Source organism: Hyaena hyaena, unplaced genomic scaffold (genome assembly GCF_003009895.1).
Source record: "Hyaena hyaena isolate Hyena2069 unplaced genomic scaffold, ASM300989v1 scaffold_1112, whole genome shotgun sequence".
In the NCBI taxonomy this organism is placed as follows: domain Eukaryota; kingdom Metazoa; phylum Chordata; class Mammalia; order Carnivora; family Hyaenidae; genus Hyaena; species Hyaena hyaena.
This window is the reverse complement of record NW_024081748.1, coordinates 49,663-69,200: the sequence shown is the minus strand read 5'-3', so window position 1 is coordinate 69,200 and position 19,538 is coordinate 49,663. Positions and strand designations below refer to the sequence as shown.

The 19,538-nt window shown below is 39.6% G+C and overlaps 1 pseudogene; it reads right to left on the bottom strand.

Annotated features, from left to right (window-relative positions):
* Positions 1–15,600: 15,600 nt before the first annotated feature.
* LOC120224148 lies at positions 15,601–16,195 on the bottom strand (annotated as a pseudogene).
* Between the last annotated feature and the right edge of the window lie 3,343 nt (positions 16,196–19,538).

The following is a 19,538-nucleotide window of genomic DNA, read 5'->3' as shown; positions in this document are numbered from 1 at the left end:
GCGCTCTCTCGTGCTCTCTCTCTCTCTCTCTCTCTCTCAAAAATAAACATTAAAAAATAATTTTAATAATAAAAGAACAGCATATTAGACACAGGTAAAGAAAGAATTGGTAGTTATGAACTACATAATTAAACTTAACCCTCTAGACATGAACAATTAGAAGAGCTGAGAAAATATTTTTTTTTATTTTGGTTTTTTAAAGGCATTTAAGACATAATACTCAGTGAAGGATTTGGAGAAGGGGAGAGTGGACAGAGAGGAGCCAAGAAAAGAAGGTAGGTAGGATAGTGAGCAAAGGAGATGAAAGAGAAAATTCAGAAGTGGCACTATTTAAAGAGTTAATGCCTGAGAATTTTCCAAACGAGGAAAGACATCAAACCACAGATTCTAGAAGCACTATTAATCCTTAGACAAATATAAAGAAAACCATCTGTGATGGTTTATTTTATGTGTCAGCGTAGCTAGGCCATGGTAGTACCCAGGCTTTGGTCAAGCATCAGTCTAGATGTTGCTGTGAAGTTATTGACATTTAAATCAGTGGATTTTGAGTAAAGCAAATTATCTTCCGCCATGTGAGTGGGCCTAAATATATCATACGTACATCAAATGTAAATACACAATTACAGATATAAAAATAACTGTGAGTTATTTATAAATGACACACCTTAAATATAAGAATATAAAGTGTTGAAAGTAATAAGGTAAAAAGATATATCATACATACACTAACCAAAAAAGGCTTCCATATCTATATTAATCTCAGACAAAATAGACTAATGCTAAAAGCATTAACAGAGTTAAAGACACATATTTCATAGCAATAAATTATTCCATTTACTAGGAAGATATAACAATTCTAAATGGTCATGCATGTCATAAGAGGCCTTCAAAAATATATAAAGCAAAACTCGACATAACTAAAGGATAAAAGACAAATCCACAGTCTTGGGATATTTTTAACTTCACTGTCTCACTACCTCATAGAAAAAAAACAGATCAAAAAATCCTGAAGGAGAGGCTTTGAAAAGCATGCCTAACAAACTTGACCCAATTTATACATGGAGAACACTACATAGACAACCCCCAGTGCAGCGAGCACATCTTTCTCAAGCACACTTAGAACATTTAAAAAGCTGACCATATATCCGTGTATGTTCTCTGATGACAACAGAATTAAGTTAGAATTAAACAACAGAAAGACAGCTAGAAAATGTTTCACATACAGTACTTGGAAATTAAGCAGTACTTAATTAAATAACCCAGGCATGATTCAGAGAAGCAATCATGACAAAAATCAGAAAGTATTTTCAAGGGAATGATAATTTCAAAAAACAATGTATCAAAACTTAACGCATGTAGCGAAAGCTAGGTTTATGGATGAATTTCACAGAATTAAATGCATCTATTAGAAAAAAGGCCTATAAAGCGATGATTAAGCATCTCAAGAAGTTAGAAAACAAAGAGCAAATTAAAACAAAAAAAGTAGAGTTAAGGGGAAAATTAAGGGCAGAAATTAGTAACAGAGAAATGAAACAACCAACGCACTCCTGGAAAACAAGGTGGGGGAAGTCACTCTATGGGACATCAGCTTACTCCACTGCTACAGAAAGTAAGACGCCAAACGGGCGCCTGGGTGGCTCAATCGGTTAAGCGTCCGACTTCGGCTCAGGTCATGATCACATGGTTTGTGGGTTCGAGCCCCGCGTCGGGCTCTGTGCTGACAGCTAGCTCAGAGCCTGGAGCCTGCTTCCGATTCTGTGTCTCCCTCTCTCTCTGACCCTCCCCTGTTCACGCTGTTTCTCTCTCTCTCTCTCTCAGAAATAAATAAAAAATATTAAAAAAAAAAAAGAAAGAAAGAAAAAGAAAGTAAGACGCCATGGTACTGGCACAAAGGAAAATAGAATAGTGGAAGAGAACTGAGAGTCCAGGAACAACCCCCACACAGACGCAGACACTTGATTTATGGCAAGGTCCGCAGGGCAGAGGGCAAAGGGTAGCATTTTCAATGAATGGTGCTGAGTCATATTAATATCTAGATGGAAAATATAAAAAAATTGACTCCTATCTCTAACAGTATACAAAAATACACTCAAGAATCTAGTGTATCTAAATATGAAATAAGAAAACAATAAATCTTCTAGAAGATAATTTAGGAGACTATCTTCATGATGGAGGCATAGGGCAATAAGATTTTTTTACTGTTTATTTCATTTTTGAGAGGGGGTGATAGTGCAAATAGGGGAGGGGCAGAGAGAGAGGGAGAGAGAAGATCTGAAGCAAGCTCTGCGGTAACAGCAGACAACCTGGTATGCGGCTTGAACCCATGAACCATGAGATCATGACCTGAGCCGAAGTCAGACGCTCAACCAACTGAGCCACTCAGGTGCCCCAGAGCTATAGGATTCTTAAACTAGACATAAAAAGCAATAACCATTAATAAGTTATGTTACATTAAAATTAAGATCAACTTTTCATCAAAAGACACCGGCAAAAGAGTGAAAAGGCAAACTTCAGACTGGGAAAGATATTTGTAATAAATACAGCAAACATAGGGCTCATACCTAGACTAGAGAAAAGATTCCTATGAATCAGTGAAAGTGAAAGACAAATGTGTTATTTCTGGGCCTCGCAGAAGCACATGCCAAGATGGGATTCAATGTGCAAGGATTTATTAAAGAAAATGCCTGTGAGAAAAATTTAACTCAATCCACAAGACAGTGTTTTAACACTTTCAGTCCCATAAAGGACACAGAACTTTAAAAAAAAAATACTATTCATTTACATACATTTTTGGCAGAGAAGTAAGAGACCTGTAAACATGGAATAAATTAGGATAAAATTCTGTAAGAGAAGTAGAATAGAATTAGGAGCTCATGGAGAAAAGTGAAGAATGTAAAACTCAGAGAGTTTTGTTTTGTTTTTGAGAGAGAGAGAGAGAGAGAGAGCGCGCATGAGGGGAGGGAGAGCAATAGAGGGGGAAAGAGAGACAATCTTGAGCACACTCCATGGTGGGCCCAATCCCCTGGGATCATGACCTGAGCTGAAATCAAGAGTCAGACACTCCGACTGAGCCACCCAAAAGAGTTGTAATTTGAAATGACATGAGAAAAAGAGGTTGGAAGGGACTGAGTTTACTGGGAACTGACTAGATTACATTTTCTGATAGAGACTTCAAGATAGAAACTAACTTCAGTCCCCACCCCACCTCCAAGTTTGCAGCCACTGAAAATTTATACTATCTACATGTGTAATCTAATACATTTATACTAATATGATATTTAATCAAAATGGAAAAAATCAGTATATTGGACTATAATATTCAAGCATATGCTTTGCTTTTTATAATTAAAGTCCTCTAGGAATTACTTAAAATAACTGAAGCTTTCAAAAATATGATAACCATGCTCTCAGTAAATATACTTTTAAATGTATTTAAGCTCTCAATCTATATTCACAAAGGGGCTTGTGTACTCCACAGGATCTACTTCATTCTTTGAAGTAACTGATACTGCACCCAAAAAGAAAAGAAAAAGAAACAACCTAAGACGACAAATGGAGTATTAGCCCATTTAGGACTGAGCACAGCTATGAAACAGAAATGTAAGAGAATAAGTAAACAGGTTATAGAGACAGAACGAATGGACTCTTCCTTATATGAAAATGTCCTCATGTCAATTACTTATAATACACTTCACAGATGTTTATTTATAGAAGAACATGTAAATACAAACATCAGATGAGTGAAAAGCAGATTATAAACCCAATGCTTGAGAACAGAAATGTATTAAGTACTATTCGAGCTAAGAGTCTCTAACCACACAAAATACACAACAGGACATACAGGTTGGGGAGTTTTTATTTTGCTTTGTTTCATTCTACAGAAAAGTTAGTTACTTAGAAACAGCAGATGCAGAATCATACTACATTCTTCATAACGTTAATCCAGAGTATTTGACAAATGTAGTTGGACGTTACAGTTTTAAAAAAGCAAGGGCTGTGGATTCATAAAGAAGTGCATTCCAATCACAGCTCTCTAACATAACAGTTGGGTGGCCTTAGACAAGCCACCTCACTTCTATGGGCCTCGGTTTTTTCTTCTGTAAAACTACAGAAACCAACATCCAACATAATAGGATGTCGGCATGTGGCTCTTCTCACCTGAGATGTCAAAACAATAGATGTCAGGACACAAATGTGAAACCACACTCCTTCACCCACCACTCCTACAGTTACTAAGGAAACAGTCCACGACTCTCTTATCCGTTAGATTTTGCTACATGACAAACCGCCCCACAACTCAATGCTTAACACTACAAACATACAGTATTTCTCACATTTCTGGGAACTTTATTGGCAGTCATTCTGGGCCAAGACCATCTGGGCCAGTGTGGCTGGGCTAGATGATCTATAGTGGCCTTATTCACAGGTCTGGTCGTCGACCTGATGTCGGATGTAATGACAGGAAGAGCTTGGCGACATGACTCTGATCATCCAGAAGGCTTAGTCACACAGGCATAATCACAGAGTTTCCAAAAGCAGCAAGAGAGGTCAAGCCTCATCGTGCAGGCACTTTTTTTAAGTGTCCAGTTGGAACACATTTTCTATTGTCCCACTGGCCAAAGCAAGTCACATGGCCAAGAGACCATGACTCTGAATCCCTCAGAAAGATATAAAATATAAAAAGAGGTTTGAGAACATAGTTCCTAGCTGCCAGTAGGAGCTCAATAAATGAATGTTGAATAGAATAATAAATGACTGAAAGAAAAAAGGTTGATTGAGAGGATGGTGGTGCCATTAACCAAAATAGGTTTAGATAAAGAAGCAGCTTGAAGGTTTAGGGGAAACAGTGAATTCCATTCCAAACACATAGAACCCTGAGGTACTCACGAGACATTCAGTAAAGATATCCAATAGACTGGGGCACTTGGGTGGCTCAGTCAGGTAAGCGTCTGACTTTGGCTCAGGTCACGATCTCACAGTCCATGAGTTCAAGTCCCACACTGGGCTCTGTGCTGACAGCTCAGAGTCTGGAGCCTGCTTCGGATTCTGTATCTCCCTCTCTTTCTGCTCCTCCCCCACTCACACTCTGTGTGTGTGTGTCTCTCTCTCTCAAAAGATAAATAAATATAAATATAAAATAAATAAACATTAAATTTTTTTTTAAAAATATATCCAACAGACAATTAGATATACCTTTCTGGAAAGTTGCAAAATTATTTCCTGGAGCTTTTTTAGAAGTTAAATTTTTTTTATTTGGGTCTGTCCTTTATTATTATCCTTTAGTTACAATTGTAACTTACATGGCATCAAGGAACTATGATGAAGTGTAAACTCTTGGCCTGCTGTGTCCAGGAGTAGATTTTAAACCATTAGGTAAGGCTACTTTTACTCCAGACCCAATCAAGAAGTTTCCTTTCATCTTTCTGTGAAACTTGTACCACCTCCTTTTACCTATCTCAGAAAAATCCACTACCATCCAGCCCATTTTTAAACTTAAAAACCTGACAGATATTCTTGATTACTTCTTCTTCCTCATATATGATAATCAGTCCACTGCCATATCCCACTGAATCTACCTCCCAAATCCAACTCAAACGTGAGTCTACCACACACCCTACACCAGGCACTATCACCATGCACCGGAACTATTCTGATCGACTCTGAGCTGGTCTTCTTGCTTCCAGTCTGGCCTCCTGGCTATTCACTTTACGCATGGCAGCCAAGGGGTTGTTTTTTTTTTTAAGTTTATTTATTTATTTTGAGAGACAGACAGCAAGAGTGGGGGAGGGGCAGAGAGAGAAAGAGAGAGGGAGAGAATCCCAAGCAGGGCCCGCACTGTCAGCAAAAAGCCCCAAGCGGGGCTCAAATCCATGAAACCATGATCATGACCTGAGTCAAAACCAAGAGTCAGATGCGTGATCAACTGAGCTACCCAGGAGCTCCAGCCAAAGGACTTTTTTTTTTAATGTAAGCTACATCAAATTACTCTCCTACTTAAAAGTCTTCAAATTCCCACTGTTCTTAGAATAAAATCTGTAATAACATCCATAGCCTTCCATGAATGTCAAGCCTCTGAAAACCACTTTAACCTACTCTTGTAACACTTTCCACTTTGTTCCATTAAAACTCATCTACTTTCATTTTTCCTAATTTTTTAAGCTTCTTTTAAGAGAGAGAGAGAGAGCACACGTGCATGAGCACAAGCAGGGGAGAGAGAGAAAGAATCCCAAGCAGGTTCTGCACCACCAGCAGAGAGCTAGAAGCGAGACTCGAACTCACAAACTGTGAGATCATGACCTGAGCCCAAGTGGGCTTAAGTGACTGAGCCACTCAGGCACCCACAGTTTTCCTAATTTTTATCAAGCTCTTCCCTGCCTCAGAACCTTAATCCATGCTGTTCTCTCTGCCAACCCTATTCTTCTCCCCTTTCTTCCAGTTTATCCATACTTTATCTTTTAGGTCTCAGCTTAAGCGTCATATCTTCGGAGAAAACTCTCCTGACCTTCCCACCCACATACAGATGTATTATGTATAGGTGTGTGCACATATATATAACATTAATTTTGTCTCTCCCACTAGACCATGAATTTCGTGAGAGCAAAAACTGTGCTTATCTTGTTTGCTATCCAACCGTTCCCATACTGCCCAGGGCATAGTAGACAACAACTATTCCTGAGGAATAAACAAAGAAATAACAAAAACACCTTCACATACAGGAGCAAAATTGCTGGTGACACATAAACACAGTGGCTTATGACCAGAGAAACTAGAAAATGGATGGCTCAGATGAATACTGGACAAAAGCTGCCGATTCTACAAATTGAATGAGAAGCGATTTTAACTTAAAAAGTTGCCGCAACAGGCACAATATGCTGGCAGGAAGCAACCCTTTAAATTTCCTTAGCAATACAAAGATGACAACATTAAAAATCTAAATGTGGAGCAAGACTGAGCATTTGCCACAAATGCCAAGGGCCTTGATACAAGTAAGTGACTTTCCAAGGCTGATAGTTAAGTGGCAATGACAAGCGATCCAGAGGAAGACCACAGAAGGCCAGTTTGGAACAGGCTGTTAGTCATCCCCCAACATGCACTGTCCCTTTATTCTATGTAACCCAATCTTTTGACAGTGGCCATAATTGATATAGGCAAAGCTCCAGAAGCACAGAGAAGAAAGCTGTGTGTTGTGGCACGAAAAAAGGTCGCAGAGAGGTGACATGTATGTGGTGTTGCCACTGAATGTTCTAGAATCTTATGCCTTGAGCAGCTGCTCCACATTATACATTTAAGTGAAGGAGAAGGGTCTCTTTTCTGGAAAGAGAGGCATGGGGTACAGTGAGGAATGGAATGAAGAGACCCAGGATGCAGGCTCTGGCTAGCTTCTCACTCTCTGTAAAGCCTGAGCCTGGCAGGAGGCTCACTGGGGCTCGTGTTCTCCATAGGTAAGTGCTGCGTCTGAGGACTCCACATAAACACGAAGAAACCTGCTGAGGACTCCCAGAGAGATAATGAGTTGTGTCAGGCCTAGAAGGCTGGGTATGATCTTGTCAGGTTGAGATTCTGCTCAACTGTGCAGTCACACAAGGATCCCAAAGGATCCCTGAGTCAGAGTCAGGAATGCTGTGTGGTTCTGCTGTTCACTGGTTGTATGATGCTAGACAAGCCATTCGCTCCCTCTGGGCTTCCCTTTTCCCAGCGTTCAAAGTAAAGGAACTGAAGAAGATGACTGCTGAGGCCACCCTGCCTCAATCTATGGCCTTTTATCACCCAATATCTTCTTCTTATCGACTTTATTGATTTAAGTTTGTTTATTTTGAGAGAGAAAGAGTGTATACAAACGTGTGGAGGGTGACAGAGAGAGAGACAGAGAGAATGGGAGGAAGAGAATCGCAAGCAGGCTCCCCACTATCAGTGCAGGGCCCAACACAGGGCTCGAACCTATAAACCATGAGATCATGACCTGAGATGAAATCAAGAGTCAGACGCTTAACCAACTGAGCCACTCAGGCACACCAATAGATTTTATTTTTTTAAAGCAGTTTCAGGTTCACAACAAAATTCAGGGGAAGGTGCAGCGATTTCCCATATACTTCCTGCCCCCACACATGCATTATCCCCATTATCAATACCCCCTACCAGAGTGGGACATGTGTCACACCTGATGAACCTACACTGACATCTCATTATCATCCAAAGTCCACAGTTTACACGACAGTTCACTCTTGGTGCTGTACATTCTATGGGTTTGGACAAATGTATTGTACCCACCACAGTATCATAGTATCATGGAGTTATTTTCACCACCCTAAAAATACTCTGTGCTCTGCCTATTCACCCTCTTTCCCTGCTAAACCCCGTTAACCACTGTTCCTTTTGCTTTCTCCACAGTGTTGCTTTTTATAGAATGTCAAAAAGTTGGAATCATACAGTATGTAGACTTTTCAGACTGGCTTCTTTCGCTGGGTAATATGCATTTAAGTTTCCCTCCATGTCTTTACATAGCTTGATAGTTCATTTCATTTTGTTGTTGTTGTTGTTGTAAGAAATAATTTTATTTTTTGCTTAGTTTATCGTCAAGTTGGTTTCCATATAACATCCAGTGCTCATCCCAACAAGTGCCCTACTCCATGCCCATCACCCCCCTTCTCCTCTCCCCCACCCCTATCAGCCCTCAGGTGTTTTTTTTTTTCCTTAAATAGTTTATTGTCAAGTTGGTTTACATGTAACACCCAGTGCTCATCCCAACTCATTTTAGCAGTGAATAATATTCTGTTGTCTGGCTGCACCACAGTGTATTTATCCATTCACACCCTGAAGGACGTCTTGGTTGCTTCCCAGGTTTGGGCAATTAAGCTGCTATAAAAATCCAAAAATCCGTGTGCAGGTTTTTGTGTGGATATTTTCAACACATTTGAATAAATACCAAGGAATACAACTGCTGGAATTATATGATAAAAGCATGTTTGTTTCCTAAGAAACCACCCTTCTGTCACCGCAAGTGGCTGTACCATTTCGCATTCCAATCAGCACTGAAGGAAAGTTCCCATTGCTCCCTATCCTCACTAGCTGTTGATACTGTCAGTGTCCCTATCCATTCTAACAGGGGTGGGGTGGTATCTCATTGGTGCTTTACTTTCGCATTTCCCTGATGACACATGATAAGGAACTTCTTTTCATATGCTTATTTGCCATTTGTATATCTTCTTTGGTTAAGTATCTGTTAAGGTCTTTGGCTCATTTTTAAATTAATTTTTTTTTCCTGCTGTTGACTTTTAAGTCTTTGTATATTCTGGATAACAGTCCTTTACCATATATACCTTCTACAAATATTTTTCCCAGTATGTGGTTTCTCTTTTTTTCTCTTGACAGTGTCTTCCAAAGAGCAGAAATTTTTAATTTCAATGAAATCCAACTTACAAACTCTATTTTTTCATGGATTGTGTCTTTGGTGTTGTATCTAAAAAGTCATCACCAAACCCTAGATCATCCAGATTTTTTAATATGTTATCTTCTAGGGATTTTATAGTTTTGCAATCAAGTCTGTGATCTTTTTTTTTGTCTTTTTAGAGAGAGACATGCACAGAGCTGATGCAGGGCTTGATCCCATGACCCCAGGATCATGATCTGAGCCAAAAAGCGCCCTTAATGATCCACTTTGATGTAATCAAAGTTTATGCTTATTATGACTGCCCATCTAAAGGCTGAACTCCTGGGGTGCCTGAGTGGCTCAGTCAGGTAAGCATCCAACTCTTGGTTTCACTTCAGGTTAGGATATCGCGGTTTTGTGAGTTCGAGCCCCACGGTGGGCTCTGTGCAGACAGCACAGAGCCTGCTTGGATTTCTCTCTCTCTCCCTCTCTTCCTGCCCCTTCCCCACTCACACTGTCTCTGTATCTCTCAAAATAAATAAATAAACTTAAAAAAAATAAGGGCTAAATTCCTGAGCCTCTTTTGCTGCTATGCATGGCCATATGATAAAGTTCTGGCCAACAGAATATGAAGGGAAGTTATGTGTGCAAACATTAGTTCCCATCCTTAAAGGGAAAAGCATATTTTCCTATTTTCCTTCCTTCCCTCTTTGTGGCTTCTTCCATCCTACTGTATGGAACATGAATATCATGGGCAGCCACCTTGGACTGTACAGAGAAGTACAGAGGAGGGACAGAAAACAAGATAAAAGAGGACTGGATCCCTGTACAGCCATGTAGGGCAGTGTTGTCATACCAACCACGGACTACTACCTAAAAGAAAGATTCTTATCTTGTTTAAGCATTGCTAATTTACATTTCTGTTACAGGCAAGAGAAGTTACATCCTAACTAAAAGACTGAGTCATGCAATAAGAGAAATAAAGACATTAGCAGATCAGAGAGCATTCTTTTGGTCACTCCTAAGAAAGGGTTTTCGTCTGTTCCTGGAGACGTTAACTGAGAAGTAATATCAGAACCTACTTCATTTAATTTATAGTGGTTGCAAATAATTATGTAATATTCATCATACAGTGAAATGTTTATGGGTCCCATTAAATCAAATGTATTCTTTACCCAAAGATCAGTTATACAGACCTTCTAGACATATTATAAATGAGTTTCCTGACTGGACCCTATTTGGCAATGGCAGTAAATATTCTAGAGGTGAGAATGGGCAAAACCAAGTAAAAAGCTTCCTCACACCTCTCCTCACTCTGAATCATACACTCCTTACAAAATGTTTACTTTAACCAATTCATGGCATACACCGTACCATGACAGAGCCACATTTGAGGTATTTTAGATGTGTATGCTGAATATTCTGTTTCCCCTCCATCTTATTCCTTCCTTCTCTGTGCCTTGTAATCTTCATGGAATACATTAGCTGACTCCCTCAGCTCTGACTTCTGCTTCGGTTTGGCCAATCAGAGGCTTAGACAGGAGATCAGATTAGAGGGTGGGACAATAGAGGGATTGGGATATTGATTCCCCCAGCTTCCTCCCTGCCTGGCCACAGCTGGCAGTATCTGTTTTTCTCAGTTGAAGGCCAGGAAGGGAGAAGAGAGTGTCCATGTTGTACATCTGTTATAATTTCTCCGAGAGGGGGCTAAGTGTGGTTATGAAGCACTGACAAACCGGCAGCGACCACCCACTTTAGGCCGTGACAGCCAGGAACTGAGCCCAGTGTGAAATACTGTTGGGACAGAAGGACTGTGGCATGGTGGTGTCTGCTGCTTCAAGGCATACTTGCCCCTTCTTGCCACAAGGCAGCCAGCAAAACTTGGACTAAACTGCACTGAGAGTGACAAGGTATGGAAAAACAAGAAACCTAAATTCTCAAACTTTACATATGAATCACCTAGAATACTTGTTAAAAAGCTGTAGATTCCTGAACAACATTCAGGAAATTCTGATTCTCCTTATCTGGAGTTTGTCCTGGAATCTGTAACAAGTTGCCTGGGTAGTTTAGGCCCAGGTAGTCAAAGAGCACATGTTGAGAAACACTGAATTAGAGCTTTGTGGCTAAAAAAAAATCTAATATCCAAGTAGACATTCAGTCTTCTTTTCTTCACCTGGGCCACAGAAAGTTAACCTACAGCTAAACTCCGTAATTCCTTAGGTATCTTTTATAGCTATAGCAGTTTCCCATAAAATCTAGAGGGGTGGGTCTTGTTAATCACAGCCTCATTTAATCACAAAATTCAAGAAGCATTTGCTAAAGACGAATGAAATCAAATTCTGCAACTCTGGAAAATTAAAATGATTACAAGAATATGTAACTGAAACTTGTGTTGATACAAATTGCTAACTATAACAACATAAGAGAAGTAATTTCTGAACTGCAAATATAGTTACATTGTTAATTTAAACATAGGTAAAATGAAATCTCTTAGCTAATGCTAAGTCATTAACTGACTTAAAATATTTGTGTTTTGCTCTGTAATTTTCTGTGTTAATTTGATATTCACCACTCCACTATATTTACCTTACACTTAGGCAGACACATTTAATTTAGCCTGATTATTCTGCTTATGAAGAAATGCAATATTCAGTAAAATGTATAAATACTTTAGAATAAGTTTTCATTATTTAATTTTCTTCTATGAAATAATACATTTTTTAAAATATTTGCTGTTTTCTTCAGGTTCTAATAGTTCTCAATTTGTAACTGTATAAAATGTATTTTAAAAATGGTCTTAATATAACCAACAAACTAAAGGATTTTGCACTAGATGACAGTGCACATCAATAAAATTATGACTTCTTTTGAATGTATGGTTTGAAACAACCAGAACTTTTCATACAGCTCAGTTCATCACATGGTATCTATTCAAAGACTCAACCCCAGTAATCTGAGTCTTTATAATCTCTATTTAAGGATTTATGAAACAGAAATTCTGATAACTCCAACAGTTACCATTTACTCACAGTCTACTAAATGTCAAGCACCTTGCTGGGTATCTCACAGATGTGACTTCATTTGAACCTCATGAGAAGACCACAAACTTGGTATTATTATCCAAAATGTTATGTAAGGAAACTGAAGCTTAAAGAAGTGAAATGACTCACCCAATTTTTCACTGCAGGCAAGGGGGCAAAGCCAGAATTTGAAGTCACTATTGCAAACTCTACCTCTTTACACCGTGCCATGATGCCTTGATGGAATATTAAAATACATTTGTTGAACACCTGTTATGTATAAGACCTTGTACCCAACTTCAAAGAGGATTCAGGATGAATGAACACAATCCTAACCCTCAAAAAAACACTGGTGTTATATGGAAACCAACTTGACAATAAACTATTTAAAAAGAAAAAAGAAAAAAAAGAAAGTGAAAAGATGCCCAGAGGAAATAAAAACATTAATTTGAAAAAAAAATCCTAACCCTCAAAAAAGAAATTTCAATCTAACTGAGGTAGAAGATAAAAACAAAAGATGTACAGGAGCGCGTGGGTGGTTCATTCAGTTGGGCATCCAACTTCAGCTCAGGTCGTGATCTCATAGCTAGTGAGTTCAAGCCCTGCATAGGACTCTCTACGCTCAGTGTGGAGCGCACCTCAGATCCTCTCTCTCCCTCTCTCTGCGCTCCCCTGATCACTTGCGCTCTCTCTCTCAAAAAGAAATCAAAATTTTAAAAAAGAAAAAATGTGCATAAGTAGTTTTATCACTCATGAGAATATAGGTAAATTGTGCTTTTTATTAAAGTTTTTAGTACAGAATGGGACATGCTCGTCATAAATCATATTACAATGGATCTATAATCACTGTATTATCATGTGTTCCTTCACAACCTAAATCTCAGATAAGAAATCTCGTTAAAGGGTTTATTTGGTAAAATGGACCTCATCAAAATTAAAAACTTTTCAAAGGGGGCTGATGGGCATGGAGGAGGGCACTCGTGGGGATGAGCACTGGGAGTTATATGGAAACCAACTTGACAATAAACTATTTAAAAAAACTTTTCCTATGTGAAAAACCTGGTAAGAGGACAAAAAGACAAGCTGCAGACTGTAACAGGATACCTGAAAGCCACATGTCTGACCAATAACCAGTATGTATAATATACAAAGAGCACTAAAAACTTCACAGTGAAAAAATAAACAATTCAATGAGAAGATAGGCAAAAGGTATAAACAGACATTTCTTTTTTTTTTAAACAGTTTATTGTCAACTTGGTTTCCATATAACACCCAGTGCTCATCCCCATGAGTGCCCTCCTCCATGCCCATCACCATCCTTCCCCTCCCCACTACCCCCATCAGTCGCAGTTTGTTCTCAACATTCAAGAGCCTTTCATGGTTTGCCTCCCTCCCTCTCCCCCCCGTTTCCCTCCTTCTCCCCTATAGTCCTTCGTTAAGTTCCTCATATTCCTCCTATACGTGCAAACATATGCTAGTTGTCCTTCTCTGCCTGACTTATTTCGCTCAGCATAACACCCTAAAGGTCCATCCATGTTGCTACACGTGGCCAGATTTCATTCTTTCTCATTGCCATGTAGTATTCCATGGTATAGAAAAACCACATCTTAAACAGACATTTCAATGAAGAGGATATAGAGATGATGAATAAGCACATGAAAATATCTTCAATATCATTATCCAGCAGGGAAAAGCAAACTGAACCTACAATGAAATATTACTTCATATCTATCAGAATGGCTAATACATAAAGTGATGATAGCACTAAGTGCCGACTAGCATGTCGAGAGACTTGATCACCCATATGTTGCTGGTAGAAATGTAAAATGGTACAGCCACTCCGGAAAAATTAGATGAAGTGTTTTCAAACTAAACATGTAAATATCATATGACTCAGTGACTGCAAACCTGTGTATTTATTTATCCCAGAGGAATGAAAATTATATTCATGCAAAAACCTGTAGGTGAATGTTCATAGCAGCTTTCTTTGTAAAAGCCAAAACCTGGAAACAGCCCAGATGCCTCTCTATGGGTGAATCATTAAACAAACTGTGGATCATACATATGCAATACCGCTCATTTGTTCACTTCAATCCTATCTCTTTTGAAATGTCTATTTTTAATCAGATTATCCTTAATTAAACCACGAACCACTAGCAGACTACCTATATGAAAATCTGCTTGGCAAAACTAATGAAAGGTTTGTAGAAAACAGATCAAAAGCAGGTAAAATCTTGTTTTTAAATGTTTACTTATACTATTATTCCATTGTGAAATTTAACTCCTCCAAGTGTTCCCTTAATTTCAAATTTTATCCCAACAGAACCAACTTCATGACCCACCTTAGAAACCAAGGAAAAAGACATTTTATTTTTTTTAAGTTAATGCTCTATTTATTAGGGGAAAAAGACCAGCATTTACAACTTGGAACAGACATAAATTGTAGTTTCTTGAACAGCAATGTTGATGATTGGGCTAAAGTCTACACCACAGCCCAGTCTGCTGGCTCCAAGCCCTGGTTCAGAAGGTTTTAAAAACAGAGTCCAAAGATACTCCCTTGGAAAGGGTTTCTTTTTAAAAATATGCGTGAATGGTGATAGCCTGACACCCCCACTTCACTCCAGGACAACGTGGACGACACCAAAGCAACACAGGCAGCACGGCACCAGGATGTGTGTCCCTGCCACCACGAGTGGGGCCGCACGGAAGTACAAGAGGGCTGGCCAGCTCAGTGGGGCTGTGTCTGGACATTCTGTCCTTCATCCATTTTTCTGCACAGCGTCCTGAGGTAAGCCAATTTTAAAGGTTTTTTTCAGTAAACCAGGTTTGACGATTTATACTAACCAACTGAACTGGAACACATTTTGAACAGGTTTTAAATCTGTTGGGTTTTTTTTCATTTTTCGTTTCTAATACAAAAGCCTGACTGTGCTCAATTGTCAAGCTACATGCATGAAAAACCGGCTGGCCCAAACAGTGTCCTAATCGTTAGCAAATGGAACTGCAAGGAGTCCACCAAGTGCTTTCCTATCATTGAGGCAGTACAAGTGTTAGTATCGTAAAACTGACATGGAGCTTGATCTTTAGGGGACAGGACCACCAACACATATGTGGGGGTTTTGTGTGTGGACAGAAGGTCCTTTTGACATTAGTTTTGCTTTACAAAAAGAGAATGAGTAGATGATTGTTTGTGGAGGTTTTTTTGTTTGTTTGTTTTTGCAAGACATAAGTAAAAAATTCAATATGATTTTTCTACAGGGGGCAAAAGGAGTTGGAAGTAGGTCTTCATTTTTGCTATCATCATCTGTATGAATTCTTCATAGTGGAGTTGTCTGTCTCCATCAGTATCTGCTTCTCTGATCAGTTCATTTATTTCTTCATCTGTTGGTGTTTCTCCTAAGTTTGTCCTGACACCACATAGTTCTGCCACACTGATGTAAGCATTCCCATCCTTGTCAAAGACCCAGAATGCTTCGCAAATGTCTTCTTCATTGCCCATATCTTTCATTTTTCTCGTCGTCGTACTCAAAACTCCTGGAAAGTCCATGGTGCCATTAATATCAGCATCCACCTCCTCACTGATCATCTCCAGCAGTTCAGCTTCTGCTGGGTTCTGACTCCATGACCTCATGACAATTCTGTTCCTTTGTTGTGATGGTGCCATTGCCATCTTTGTCAAATAAGGAGAAGGCTCCCTTGAACTCAGCAATCCGTTCTTCAGTCAGCTGATCGGCCATGGTACTGGCGAAGGGAGGAAGAACGGAGGGAGCGAGGCAGGCTGCAATAGCTCAGGGGCTGTGACAGCAGGGGTGGCTCTGTGGCTAAGAAAGTGTGCCCGGCACACTGTGCCCTGCCTCTGCCCCACTCCAGGCAAAGGCCATTTAAAAGCATACGAAGTACGGGGAGATGGGCATGGAGGAGGGCACTTGTGGGGATGAGCACTGGGTGTTATATGGAAACCAACTTGACAATAAACTATTTGTAAAAAAATAAAAATTTAAAAAAATTTAAAAAATGAAAACTGCAAGGTACTATAAAAAATAAAATGAAATAAAATTTTAAAAAGGCATACAAAGTGCATAACACTAGAAAAAATAGTACATGACCCACGATTTTCTGCAAAATTTTATCAAATACAAGTCAAAAGCCACCAGAAACCAGGCTTGGAATTAATGCTTTCTTGCCATTTGAAGAGACTATTAGGAAAAGAAATTTTATCTGCACTTTCTTTGACAGATTTAAACCCAACTGTGTTTTACCCTCTCCAAAGGAAGCAACATTTCAGATATCATTTTTACTTTTCCAGAATTGTTTTTCTAATTTTAGAAAAGTTATCATTTTGTGGTGTCTGGCTAGCTCGGCTGGCCGAACACGCAACTCTTGATCCTGGGGTTTTAAGTTCTAGCCCCATGGTAGGTACAGGGTTTACGAATAAAAATAAATAAAATCTTGAAGGAAGGAAGGAAGGAAGGAAGGAAGGAAGGAAGGAAGGAAGGAAGGAAGGAAGGAGGGAGGGAGGGAGGGAGGGAGGGAGGGAGGGAGGGAGGGAGGGAGGGAAGGAAGGAAAGTGAACGTTTTATAAACAGTCACAGTAAAGGTATAAAACACAACCATTTGCTACCATCTAGTGGAACTATTAAGTTTTGCACAGAAACATATTTTGCTTTAATATAATCATTCTACTTCATTACTTTCATCTGATTCTTCTTGATTACACAGATTTATGGTTGTAAAAGTAAAATTCCTTGATATTTGATACAAAATTCTTAAAATATAAGCATCACATGTAAGGTGCAAGATAGAAAGAGAAGAAAAGTCTTCTAAAGATAGACATTGCACTTTTTCCCATTTAAAATGATTTTAATAGCCATCCATAAACTGGTGAGAGGAAAAGGTCATGAACCACACTCCACCCAAATTTATGCTGAGAAGAATTTATTTTCACACAAACTGGCACTGTATCCTCATTCCCAGCTTGCTCCTATTCTACATGTCATTTTATTGCCAGACTTTTTCTCTAGTGTGCTTATGTCATGCAAAGCATGTCAAATATGTATGGTCATACTAATTACATTCTTCTTGAACATGGCAAAGCAATCCTGCTGGAATGTGAAAACTAAGAAACCAAATTATAAATGTGCCACATGGTCAATGATAGGAAGACAATGTATACCAAACACCATGTCCCACAGCACTGATTATGTTGCTTTGGCTATGTTGAATTGACAACTAGTCCAGAATAGAGGAGGCTTTAACAGTATCCTGTCCTATGCTCTCAGTAGTCACAATTATACAGATGAGTTTCCTACCTAAAACATATATGATTCTCTACCAGTTATCGTTCTTAGATTTCGTAGTTATCTTAAGGTTTCCTTCAGCATGTTTGCCTTCTACAAGAACATTATACTGGAGAAGTGTATGTATTGTGAAATGAGTATTAAATCATACTTCTGACACCAGGTCATGGTCCCCTTGAGTCTGGCTACAGGATTACCTGCCATCTACAACATCAGGGGAGTCAGGCAAAGGTTTATATAGATAAGACAGACTCCCAAAGACATTTCTCACAAGGATTATTTACATTCAAATACTTCAAAAATTATTTTTTGGGGTCCTCCTCCATGTCAATCCTCTCGTCCCCAGGAAACACACCAAAAAATTTTCAAGAAACAGCCCTGGTGCCATCCTGAGCAGAGCCCTGTCCCCTTTCATGCTCTGCAGTGAACATTACCTCCAAATAGCTTTGAACTGAACTCACAATATCCCAAGTAGTATAAAAGTCAAATTTCCATTAAAATAACTAGGACATTTAAAGTTATTAGTCAAGGACAACAGAAAGATGAAAAAAAGACAAGGAAGACACTATTGTTTTTTTTTTATGTTTTTTTATTTATTTCTAGGAGAGAGAGAGAGAGAGCGTGAGCAGGGGAGGGTCAGAGAGAGAGGGAATCACAGACTCTGAAACAGGCTCCAGGCTCTGAGCTGGCAGTCAGCACAGAGCCCGACGCGGGGCTCGAACCCACGAACCGCGAGATCATGACCTAAGCGAAAGTCAGACACTTAACTGACTAAGCCACCCAGGCGCCCCAGGAAGACACTATTGTAATGAGATGATCTTTCAGACTAGTCTGTCCTTGAGGACATAATGATGGCTAATAGAAAGGGAGTAGCTCCAGTAATTCCTCTACTCTAATACACTCCAAATGTGGGTAGAATACTATTGGGGAAGTAACCTTTGCATTAGCTATTGTCACCCATCCCAGGACTATCCAATAAGTGTCTTGGCCCTGAAACATTTCCCTAAATGGAAATTGGGCACTGAGTTATCACTTGGCCCCAGATTATTCCCAGAAAGAAACTTTTCCCCTGAAGGAATCTCCCCTGCCCTGGGTAAACTGTGAACTTCTCCATATTGCTTACGCACGTGTGTCACATGGCATCTGGCCTGCCCCATCAGTGTATCTGCTCCCTCTGCTCCCGCTGGCAGGAAAGGAATGGGGTCTTCAACTGCAGCACAGGAGGGATGTGCACAGCACATCACCCTGTTAATCAGGAGGGACCTGCTGGCCATGGGAGACTGGCACACATTACAGATGCTGATCGTGTGTTTCTTCTCCTTTCCATGAGTAAAGCACTATTCTAACCAGTGTCTTGTCTGTTAATTCCTGCTTGGTAACTCACAACCCACTGAAGATGCATTGTGCCAAGGTACATGTACTCCTTTTTCTCATGGGTGGCAGTGTTATGATCTCTGCCATTCTCCACACAATGGAACTCCTTAGTTGGGACTGGTAGGTGGATCTTTGTACTCAACAAATACTAAGCCTTTATATGAGGAATAAGAAAGCTACCTGAGCAAGAGAAGCCTAGTTACTTATCAACATTCATTACTTCCCTTCTTATACAGAACTGCAAGTTTTACCTGAGCAAATAGCCAAGGCTCTTGCTGTATACTTCAGCCCCTTCCCCCTTGCGCCTCCTTTTAGGGGCTAGACATGGTGGTGGGCAACCTCTGACTATGTAAAAGAAGGAAACACTTTAAGATGCCAAAGTAATAAGACAGCAGCACAACCAGCCTAAAAAACAACCAAAATTCCTACCCAGAATTGTACATAAGACTGGAATGAACAAGAGATGTCAGAGGACAACAG